Source organism: Cibotium barometz, chromosome 1 (genome assembly GCF_041138505.1).
Source record: "Cibotium barometz isolate CiBa-2024 chromosome 1, ASM4113850v1, whole genome shotgun sequence".
NCBI lineage: Eukaryota > Viridiplantae > Streptophyta > Polypodiopsida > Cyatheales > Cibotiaceae > Cibotium > Cibotium barometz.
In genome coordinates this window covers 74,233,294-74,244,165 of record NC_141046.1, presented here as the reverse complement: position 1 = coordinate 74,244,165, position 10,872 = coordinate 74,233,294, and positions in this window count along the sequence as shown.

Sequence of the window (10,872 nt, the reverse complement as noted above, 5' to 3'; positions counted from 1 at the left end):
ATCCTAGAGAAATTAATTTTTATATTATGCATAATTGAATTTCATGCATAGAGGTATGCATAGAAAATTATTATTTTATTATAAAAGAGTTACTTTTAGCATAATTGAATTTCATGCATAGAGGTATGCATAAAAGATGAATATTTTATTATAAAAGAGTTACTTTTAGCATAATTGAATTTCATGCATAGAGGTATGCATAGAAGATGATTATTTTGTTATAAAAGAGTTACTTTTAGCATAATTGAATTTCATGCATAGAGGTATGCATAAGAGACGAATATTTTATTATAAAAGAGTTACTTTTAGCATAATTGAATTTCATGCATAGGGGTATGCATAGAGGATGATTATTTTGTTATAAAAGAGTTGCTTTTAGCATAATTGAATTTCATGCATAGAGGTATACATAAGAGACGAATATTTTATTATAAAAGAGTTACTTTTAGCATAATTGAATTTCATGCATAGAGGTATGCATAGAAGATGATTATTTTATTATAAAAGAGTTACTTTTAGCATAATTGAATTTCATGCATAGAGGTATGCATAAGAGACGAATATTTTATTATAAAAGAGTTACTTTTAGCATAATTGAATTTCATGCATAGGGGTATGCATAGAAGATGATTATTTTATTATAAAAGAGTTACTTTTAGCATAATTGAATTTCATGCATATAGGTATGCATAAGAGACAAATATTTTATTATAAAAGAGTTACTTTTAGCATAATTGAATTTCATGCATAGGGTATGCATAAGAGACGAATATTTTATTATAAAAGAGTTACTTTTAGCATAATTGAATTTCATGCATAGAGGTATGCATAAGAGACGAATATTTTATTATAAAAGAGTTACTTTTAGCATAATTGAATTTCATGTATAGAGGTATGCATAGAAGATGATTATTTTATTATAAAAGAGTTACTTTTAGCATAATTGAATTTCATGCATAGAGGTATGCATAAGAGATGAATATTTTATTATACAAGAGTAGGGGTATGCATAATTGAATTTCATGCATAGGGGTATGCATAGAAGATGATTATTTTATTATAAAAGAGTTACTTTTAGCATAATTGAATTTCATGCATAGAGGTATGCATAAAAGATGATTATTTTATTATAAAAGTGTTACTTTTAGCATAATTGAGTTTCATGCATAGAGGTAAGCATAAAAGATATGGGAAGTGATAAGATGTGATAAGATGTATATGAGATGAGTTAAGATGTGATAAGATGAGTTAAGAAGTGATAGGATGTGTAGGGGATGAGGTGAGAAGTGTATGTGATGGGATAAGATGTATACGGGTTGTGATAGGGTGAGAATATGGATGTGAATGTGGATGGGTATGTATGGATGTATGCGTGTAGATGTGGATGTATGGATGTGAATGAGGATGTGGATGTGGATGCATGGATGTAAATGTGGATGTGTATGTATGGATGTATGCATGTAGATGTGGATGCATGAATGTGGATGTATGGATGTGAATGAGGATGTGAATGTGGATGCATGGATGTAAATGTGGATGTGTATGTATGGATGTATGCATGTAGATGTGAATGTGAATGTGGATGTATGGATGTAAATGAGGATGTGGATGTGGATGTGGATGTATGGATGTAAATGAGGATGTGGATGTGGATGCATGGATGGAGATGTGGATGTATACATGTAGATGTAGATGTATAGATATGGATGTGAATGTGGAGGTGGATGTATGCATGTAGATGTAGATGTATGGATGTGAATGTGAATGTGGATGTGGATGTATGCATGGAGATGTGGATGTATGCATGTAGATATAGATGTATGAATGTGGATGTGGATGTATGCATGTGGATGTGAATGTATGCATATAGATGTGGATGTATGGATGTGAATGTGCATGTAGATGTGGATATATAGATGTGAATGGAAATGTGGATGTGGATGTATGTATGTATGTGGATGTGGATGTATGAATGACGACGTGATAATGGATGTATGCATGTGGATGTGGATATGGATGTGTATGTATGAATGTGGATATGGGATGTGGATGTATAAATGAGGATGTGAAAATGGAGATAAGCATGTAGATGTGGATGTATGGATGTGAATGTGGATGTGGATGTGGATGTATGGATGTGAATATATGATATGTGATGTAAACGAATCTGAAGTGAAGAGATGGAAAATGAGGTGATTGGATGAGTACACATATAAATGGAATGTGGAATAAGTAATGTGGATTAATGAGGGATAATGTGAAAAAATGAGAGTTAATATAGAAACTGTATTTGTAAACTGTTGTAAATGCTGTTTGTAAATGGCTGTTTTATGTTAAGAATGCTGGGGAAGCATTTTGACCATCTTATGATTAAGGTTGTGGAGACCTAACTAATAAAGTTGCAATTGCTGAGACGGAGAGTCAATGGAGGACGTCTCGCGTAGCAAAGTCGGCCGAGGTCTTGACCAGCCTCGGTTCGATTAAAATGGTGAGCTTCCGGTACGGTGGATGAGGGACCAAGGAAGCGGTCTATGAGTGAAGCCCTAGGTCACTTGCGAAGGATCCTAGAGGGTGCTGACCATACGGTGCTCGGGCTCTCGGTCGCCTAGGATACCCACGCGTGCGTCGAGGAAGATATTGGAACAAGGAGTAAGAGTTGTTTTTCTGAAACCGGGCATGGATCTGGTTGATTGACCTTGCTGGTCTTCAATGGATGAGTCCATGGCTCTTTTTATGGATCTGTTGGTGGTTGATCTTGCTGATCTTCAACGAGAGTCCATCTTGATTTTTATAAGTGATTATATTGCCGAGTATTATGGGCTAGGAACTATTGAAAAGGCCCCTGGTGGACAGGTGGTGAGCGTTCTAGTTGCCAATGATGCCATAGATACTCTGATGATGGAAAATTTGAGAATCAACCGGATAATTTGGAAGACTGTGATCAGTGGTACTATGGTTTCATTAAAGGATTGTTTTAAAGTTAGCTGATGCTAAGAAAAAGGCAATTTCATATTGGGTGTGTAAGTGGTGTGCCTAATTTTATGTTTGCATGAACTTCCGGCTAGGAGGCCTTGGAACTCTTTTCCTTGGTACCCGGGACAAAACCTAATCAAATTCCAATTTGGATCCCATTACTACAGTGGTTGGGCAGTTGGCTAACCCATGGGATCAGATGGGGTTAGGCTGGACTGATGGATCCGTAAATCGAGACTCAATTTTTGTTATTACAATAGATAAAGTAAATCTCGGATAGTAATTGTTCTATGGATAGGAATCAACGGCTGTGCCTCTTGATGCGAAAAAAAGCGTTGATTCCAATGATCCAAGTGCAAGTTTCTTCCTTGATCCGAACGAGTACCTTTATAGGTGCAATCGGATTAGCTTGATCAGTAATGGTCTTGACTACGCTAGAGTAAAAAGTTATCCTGGTGGAATCGCCCGTGCTTTCCGGGTAAGGGAAGTTTTTCCGAGTCCGGTTTTGGAAAAACCGACGGATTAGTCTCTTGTCCGGATATCCGTGGACGAGGCCCCGAATGTGGGATCCCTGTCCCGCGCGAGAAGTGCTACTTCCGCTGCTAGTACCCCGAATTTGTTGCTTGGTGGGAACAGGGATCTCACAGTTGGTATCAGAGCCATTCGGCTAATAAAGATCAACTGAGAAGACAAATAAGTTAAAAATTTATCAAGAAACACAAAAAGGTTGTAATTGTGTGATATAAGTCATACAATTTGATATTCAAACTGAAATTCGTAATTTGATAATTGGGTCTTCAGATGGAAGTACCGCAATTATATAGAATCCCTGACTTGCTTGAGGCCTAGACATGATGGTATTTCCTTATAATTCCAAGGGCCGTGACTACCCGTATGTACCGAGAGTATACCTGCAGCTCTTTACTGATAGTATATACGAGTAAATCTAAGACTTGAAATTATAAGCGTTAATGCTATCCAGATGATGATTTCGAATGTGGTTGATATGATTTTTAATTCTGTTTGAGAATTGATGAATTGATTTGGATGCTGATTGAAAAATGATGATTTCTGAAATTTAGTAGAAATATAATAACCTGAACGAAACCACAATGAGGATGAATGGGACGAGTTCCTGTGATGATATTCATAACTAGAATGATGATAATGATTTCAGCAAATCACTATGAGATTAGTGGGTTGTGCTGTCAAATTGATACTGTTAACACTTGACCGGTAGATCAAGTTAAGGGATGACAAATTGAGAACTTACTTGACTGAAATTCCCGTGGAGGAATGTTCAGAAGGAAATTTTTTTGGTCTAATGGACCATTATCATGTTAAAGATATGAATGATATGATCTGAATGAATTGTTAATTAATGATGAGTTCTATATAAGGGATATTTATCCTAGTATTCTGTTGGGTTGACCAGAATATAAGGAACCCCAGAATAAAATTGGATCTTAAGAAAAAGAGTCGTCCTCTACCTTGCGAGATGAGGACATCTCGCACTTTTTTAAGTGGGGTAGAATGTAAGATTTGTTGAGATTCAAGCTTGATGTCAGTGTGAGCCAGCTATGCTATGTGCTGGCAGATTAGGTAGGAACATGTGTGAGACATAAATGACCGCGTGTCCAGCTGGTCATAGTGTGTGGACGTTAGCTAGGGTTAGTAGAGTGTGGACACAACTCATTGTGTGTTGTGTGGATTATGGATTAGTGCATTATGCTTTGTGTGAGAGTGGATATGGCTTCCCTCTATGGTTAGGGTTTGCAATATACATTAGGTTTTGCTCATGTGTGTGTGTCTCCTCTCCCTCTACCGTTCTTTCAACATGGTATCAGAGCCTTGTGCTGTTTATTAGGGTTTATGAGTGAGTGAAGTGAAGAGGGAGAAGAAGCTGTGAAGAGAAGCTGTGAAGCTTGCCATTGGAGCTGTGAAGCTTGGAGCACACCAAATACTATCAGATCTGAGAGCTTGGCCTACCGGGTAAGGTCTTCTAAACAACCTTGAGCGGATTGCAGGTGATACAGGCAAAAGCAAAGCAAAATAGAGCAAATCAAAGCAAAGAAAAATTCTGGTTTTTGAAGCTTTCCATTAAAGCTTGGCAACATTGATGTATGGTGGAAATACATGTAAATCTGGCAAAGCAAACATGTATCTGACAATGAGAGATGTAATGGCAACTCTTATGCAAGCCCTATTGTGATTTTGGAGCATTTTTGGAAGCATTTGAATGTGTGAAAATTCTGGTTTTTGAGCTCTCACAAAACAGTGAAAAAGAAGCCCAAAATTGAAGTATTTGGAGCATGTATTTGGCAAAAATCAAAGCATTGATGGATTGCACATATGCCTAGGTGTGTTGGGAACTCAAATACATCATCAAATAGTACTTCAACCACTCCCAAAGGCCTCATTTGCAGGCGGCGCAGCCAGAACAGAGGAAACAGAGTATTTTTCTGGTTTTTTGCCTACGAGGAGATCAAATTCTCATTCGGTACTTGATATCTTCCACAACTTCCTTAGCAATTGAATGCTTTACACCTTGGAGAAGAGGGCTATGTGATTTGTTTGGTCAATGATGCTTAATTGAGCTGGGAATGAGCTGATTAAAACAGGCTGTCCACTGGTTGTGCAGAGAAACAGAGCATTTTTAATTGAGCAATTAATCCTTGGTGTTTTACAATTGGACAAATTCCTCTTACATGGAGTTGATGGACACTAATGCTAAGCTAATGAATGCCTGGTTGCTCAATTTGGACAAATATTGAAGGAATTAGAGCAAATTTTCTACTAGTTTTTCTGGTTTTTCCAAAAACAGAGAAAGGGGTTTTCAAAAATCGATATGTACACATGTCAGATAGTGTTGATACTCAACATTGAGGTTCATTAGGTGTCAATGCAAGTTGCTTATACTTGATTGCACCATTACATTGTGATTTGGAGCCTTGGAAGGCATGTCAATTCAGGGTATCCCGCACTGAGTGAGTCAGTTCATCTTGGATGATTATAGGTTGATTTTCTACATCAAATTTGGAGTTTGTTGGCTACCTTGGAGTATCTGGAACATTCATTGGAGTGTGGTTGAGCTGAGGAAGGCTCATTTACACATTTTAAGTGTGTGGAAGGTGTACGCATTGAGCAACATGTCGGATAATCCAGTACAAATTGTTGGTGAGAAGCTGGATAGGAAGAACTTCCAGGCATGGAAGTACAGGATAAAGAGTTTCTTGAAAGGGAAAGGATTTTGGAATCTCGTTACAGGTGCTGAGCCTGAGCCTGAGCCTGAGCTACCTCGACAACCTACACAGCAGCAGCTTTATTGCTCATAAGCAATGGTCAGAGAGAGCGTTCAAAGTGCTGCATTATTTGTCTATATGCATTTCTGATGCTATGCTCATACACATTCAGGATGCTGAGAATCCCAAAGATGCATGGGATACTTTGGTCAAGATGTTTGACACAGATACGAGTGCTCGCAAGTCTCAATTGCGACATCAGATACACAATGTGAAAAGGAATAAAAGGAGCATACATGATTATGTGCAAGAAATCAAAAAGTTTGCAGATGCATTGGCCACAATAAATGCCCCCATGCCTGATGATGATTTGGTGGATATTACCTTGCGTGGTCTTGGCAAGGAATCCTTTGATACATCTATCTCAGTGAGGAGTACAGGTCTACCCGACTTCGATGAGTTGGTTTCACTCTTGTTGGTTGAGGAAATCAAGCTCAGTGATTCATTTCTGGATGCATCTACTAGCCATGATGATGGCAGAAATCAGGCTTTCTACTCGCAGAGAGGTTTTAGAGGCAGGGGGAGATTTGCATCATGTGGACGTGGTGGTAATGGTCGTGGATGGCAGGACAGGCCTCCACAACAGAATTTTCAGCCTTCATATGGTGCTCGAGGTGGTCGTGGATATGCACCTCAGCGAGGTAGAGGTACCCCCCGTGGTCGAGGACGTTGGCAAGGCCAACAAAATTCTATGCAAGATGTGGAATGCCATTATTGTGGCAAATATGGTCATATGGCGAGAGATTGTTTCCGCAAACAGAATGATTTGAGAGGGGGAAGAGCACAACGTGGTGGTCATTATGGTGGAAACTATGCACAACATGGTGGTAACTATGCATCAAGTATAGCAATGATGGAACTGCAAATCATTTGTTTGCCATGAAGCATGTTGTGGGTTCTATGACGACAAATGCTGAGAATGATGATACATGGTACATGGACTCAGGAGCATCAAACCATATGACATGTCATGGTGAATGGTTTGAGCATATGAAGCCTATGGATGTAAAAGGCTATGTGGAAACAGGTGATGATACCCAGCATGTCATTACACATGTTGGAAGTGTACCATTGGTCATGCATAATGGTCAGACAAAATCTGTCAGATGTGCTGTATGTGCCTTCGATCACTAAAAGCTTGGCCTCAGTTGGTCAAATGGTGGAACAGGGATTACAGGTTCGTTTCAATGAGCATGGATGCTTCATTGAAGATTTCAAACATGGATGTAGAGTGATTGCTAAAGGCAAGAAAGAAGGAAGATTGTTTAAGCTGGATGCTGGAATTCCTGAGCTAAAATCAGCCATGTTCTCAAAGAGCAGAAATGTGGTACAGGACATTGATATGTGGCATAAGAGGATTGGACATGTCAATATACAGAGATTAAAGAACATGCAAACAAGAGGCATTGTCAATGGATTGCCTAGGTTCAAATATGATGGACATATGCATGTTTGTGAAGCCTGTCAGTTTGGAAAGCAGGCAAGGTTGAGGTTTCCTAGAGAAGGAAATATGAGTAACAGGCCACTTGAGATAGTACACAGTGATGTATGGGGTCCTGCACAAAACCCATCTATCAAAGGCAGTTTATACTATGTTACATTCATAGATGATTTTAGCAGGATGACATGGATATACTTTCTCAAAGAGAAGAGTGAAGTGTTGGAAAAGTTCATGGATTTCAAAGCTTTTGTAGAAAAGAAATATGGCTGTTGGATTAAATGTCTGAGGACAGATGGAGGTGGTGAATACACCTCAAAAGCTTTTGAGCATTTCTTGAGGAAGCATGGAATAAGAAGACAGTTGACTTGCAGGTATACACCTCAGCAGAATGGTGTGGCTGAGAGAAAGAATAGAGTCATATGTGAAGTGGCAAGGGCGATGCTCAATGAAAAGAGCATGCCAGATTACTATTGGGCAGAAGCATGTGCTACTGCAGTGTATATATTGAACAAAACACCTACAGCAGCCATTCATGGAAGCACGCTAGAGATGCGGCTTACAGGTTACAGGCCAGACATTGGACATCTTAAAGTTTTTGGATGCATAGCTTATGTACATGTGCCTGATGAAAGAAGAAGGAAGTTGGATCCTAAAGCAGAGAAATGTGTATTTGTTGGATATGCACAGGATCGAAAGGCATACAAATGTTATAACCCTCAAACTAGACAAGTGGTCATCTCACGAGATGTGGTGTTTGATGAGCTTGCTAGTTGGTACAAAGCAAAAGATGAGGGAGTTATTGAGTCACTTGAGTCTGATGTTCATGTGAACTTGCCACAAGAAAGTTCTAGTTCTACTACTATGTCTGGGCCAGCACAGCAGAAGCTGAGAGTAGCAGTGTACGTCCATGGTTAGGACGTTTGAGGCATGAGAGTGTAAGCACTGGGGAGTAGTGCTATGGATAAAGGCAAGAAGAAAGTCGAAGGAATTGGAATCACAGGTTATGAGTCATCTAGTTCTGAGAGTTTGGATGAGGAGCTTGGCATACCTGTTTTACGCACACCTGGTGCTAGACAGGACAGATATGTGCCACCACATGCTAGAGTTACAGGTGTACAGAGTGACCCGCAGGCATTGCGGAGATCCCAGACAGTCAGATATCCTGTTGACAGGTTGACATATAGAGATTTTGCTATGCACTATGCATATATGACATCTATGGTAAAGCATGTGGAACCTACATGCTATACAGAGGCTATTGGAGAGCATGTATGGGAAAAAGCAATGGATGTTGAGATGGACGCATTGGTCCATAATGATACATGGGACTTAGGATTGGATTATGATGAGACGTTTAGTGGCTGCAGCTAATGGCTGGGAAATGCATCAGATGGATGTTAAGAATGCATTTCTGAATGGAGATCTACAAGAGGAAGTATACATGGCACAGCTAGAAGGGTATGTACACCCTAGATATCCCACTCACGTATGCAGGTTGAAAAAGGCATTGTATGGTCTGAAGCAAGCACCTCGTGCTTGGAGTGATAAGATGAGCAGATATCTTATCTCACTTGGTTTTCAGATTTCTACAGCAGATTCTTCACTCTATGTGAAGAAGACACAGCATGGGATTGTTTTACTAGTCATCTATGTGGATGACTTGATTATCACAGGTGATCATGGTGCAGATGTGATGCATGTCAAGAAAGCTTTAAGTGGGCAATTTGACATGAAAGATCTTGGTGAGTTGAGATACTTCCTTGGAATTGAAGTGGTGAAAGATCATGCAGGTACTTGGTTAGTACAGTGCCAATATGCATTGGATATGTTGGCAAAGTATGGCATGACAGGGTGTAAACCTATGAGTACACCATTGGAGCAAAATGTGAAATTGCGGGCTGATTATGGCAAGGAATTGGATGATCCTTCTATGTACAGGAAGATGGTTGGTAGTCTCATCTATATGACTATCACACGCCTAGATTTGAGTTATGCTGTGAGGCTAGTGAGTCAGTTTATGCAGAGTCCCAGGAACCACATTTGGATGCAGTGAGACGCATCATGAGATATGTGAAGACCATAGCACATTATGGTCTATTTTATGAGAGTGGTAAAAGCTTGGACATACATGGCTACACAAATGCTGATTGGGCAGGTAGCGCATATGACAGGAGGTCTACTAGTGGATATGCTTTTACACTTGGAAGTGCTGTGGTGAGTTGGAGTAGCAAAAAGCAACCTACAGTTGCTTTATCCAGTACAGAGGCTGAGTATAGAGGTGCAGCCATTGCTACTTGTGAGGCTATATGAGGGCTATATGGTTAAAGAGTCTCTTGGCAAATTTATGTGAGCCTCTTGATGGCAAAGTTGTCATTCATTGTGACAACATGAGTAGTATACAGTTGGCCAAGAATCCAGTGTTTCATGCGAGGACCAAACACATAGAGGTCCATTATCACTTTGTCAGAGAAAAGGTGCTGGATGGTACAGTTGATCTTCAGTATGTGAAGACTGATGAGCAGGTGGCTGATATCTTTACAAAGCCACTTAGCAGGGAGAAGTTTGAGTACTTCCGGACTATGTTGGGAGTACATGGGATGAGCTTGAGAGGGAGTGTTGAGAGTCTTGATATCCCAAGCTCATCTACATCTTCATCGGCAGTACATCATGAGCTTGAGAGGGGCTGTTGAGATTCAAGCTCAATGTCAGTGTGAGCCAGCTATGCTATGTGCTGGCAGATTAGGTAGGAACATGTGTGAGACATAAATGACCGCGTGTCCAGCTGGTCATAGTGTGTGGACGTTAGCTAGGGTTAGTAGAGTGTGGACACAACTCATTGTGTGTTGTGTGGATTATGGATTAGTGCATTATGCTTTGCGTGAGAGTGGACATGGCTTCCCTCTATGGTTAGGGTTTGCAATATACATTAGGTTTTGCTCCTGTGTGTGTGTCTCCTCTCCCTCTACCATTCTTTCAACAAGATTCCCCAGCCTTCGAGGTATACACGAGTAAGAATCTCCCTTTTTGATCTTATAATTATTCCCTCTCTAAAATAAAAGAAAGATTCTATTTAAAAAAGGAAGACCCTCTCCCTAGAATACTTCTCAGGAGTCACGCCTGTTTTAAGGATTTAGAACAATGAGTTCAGAAGTGAAA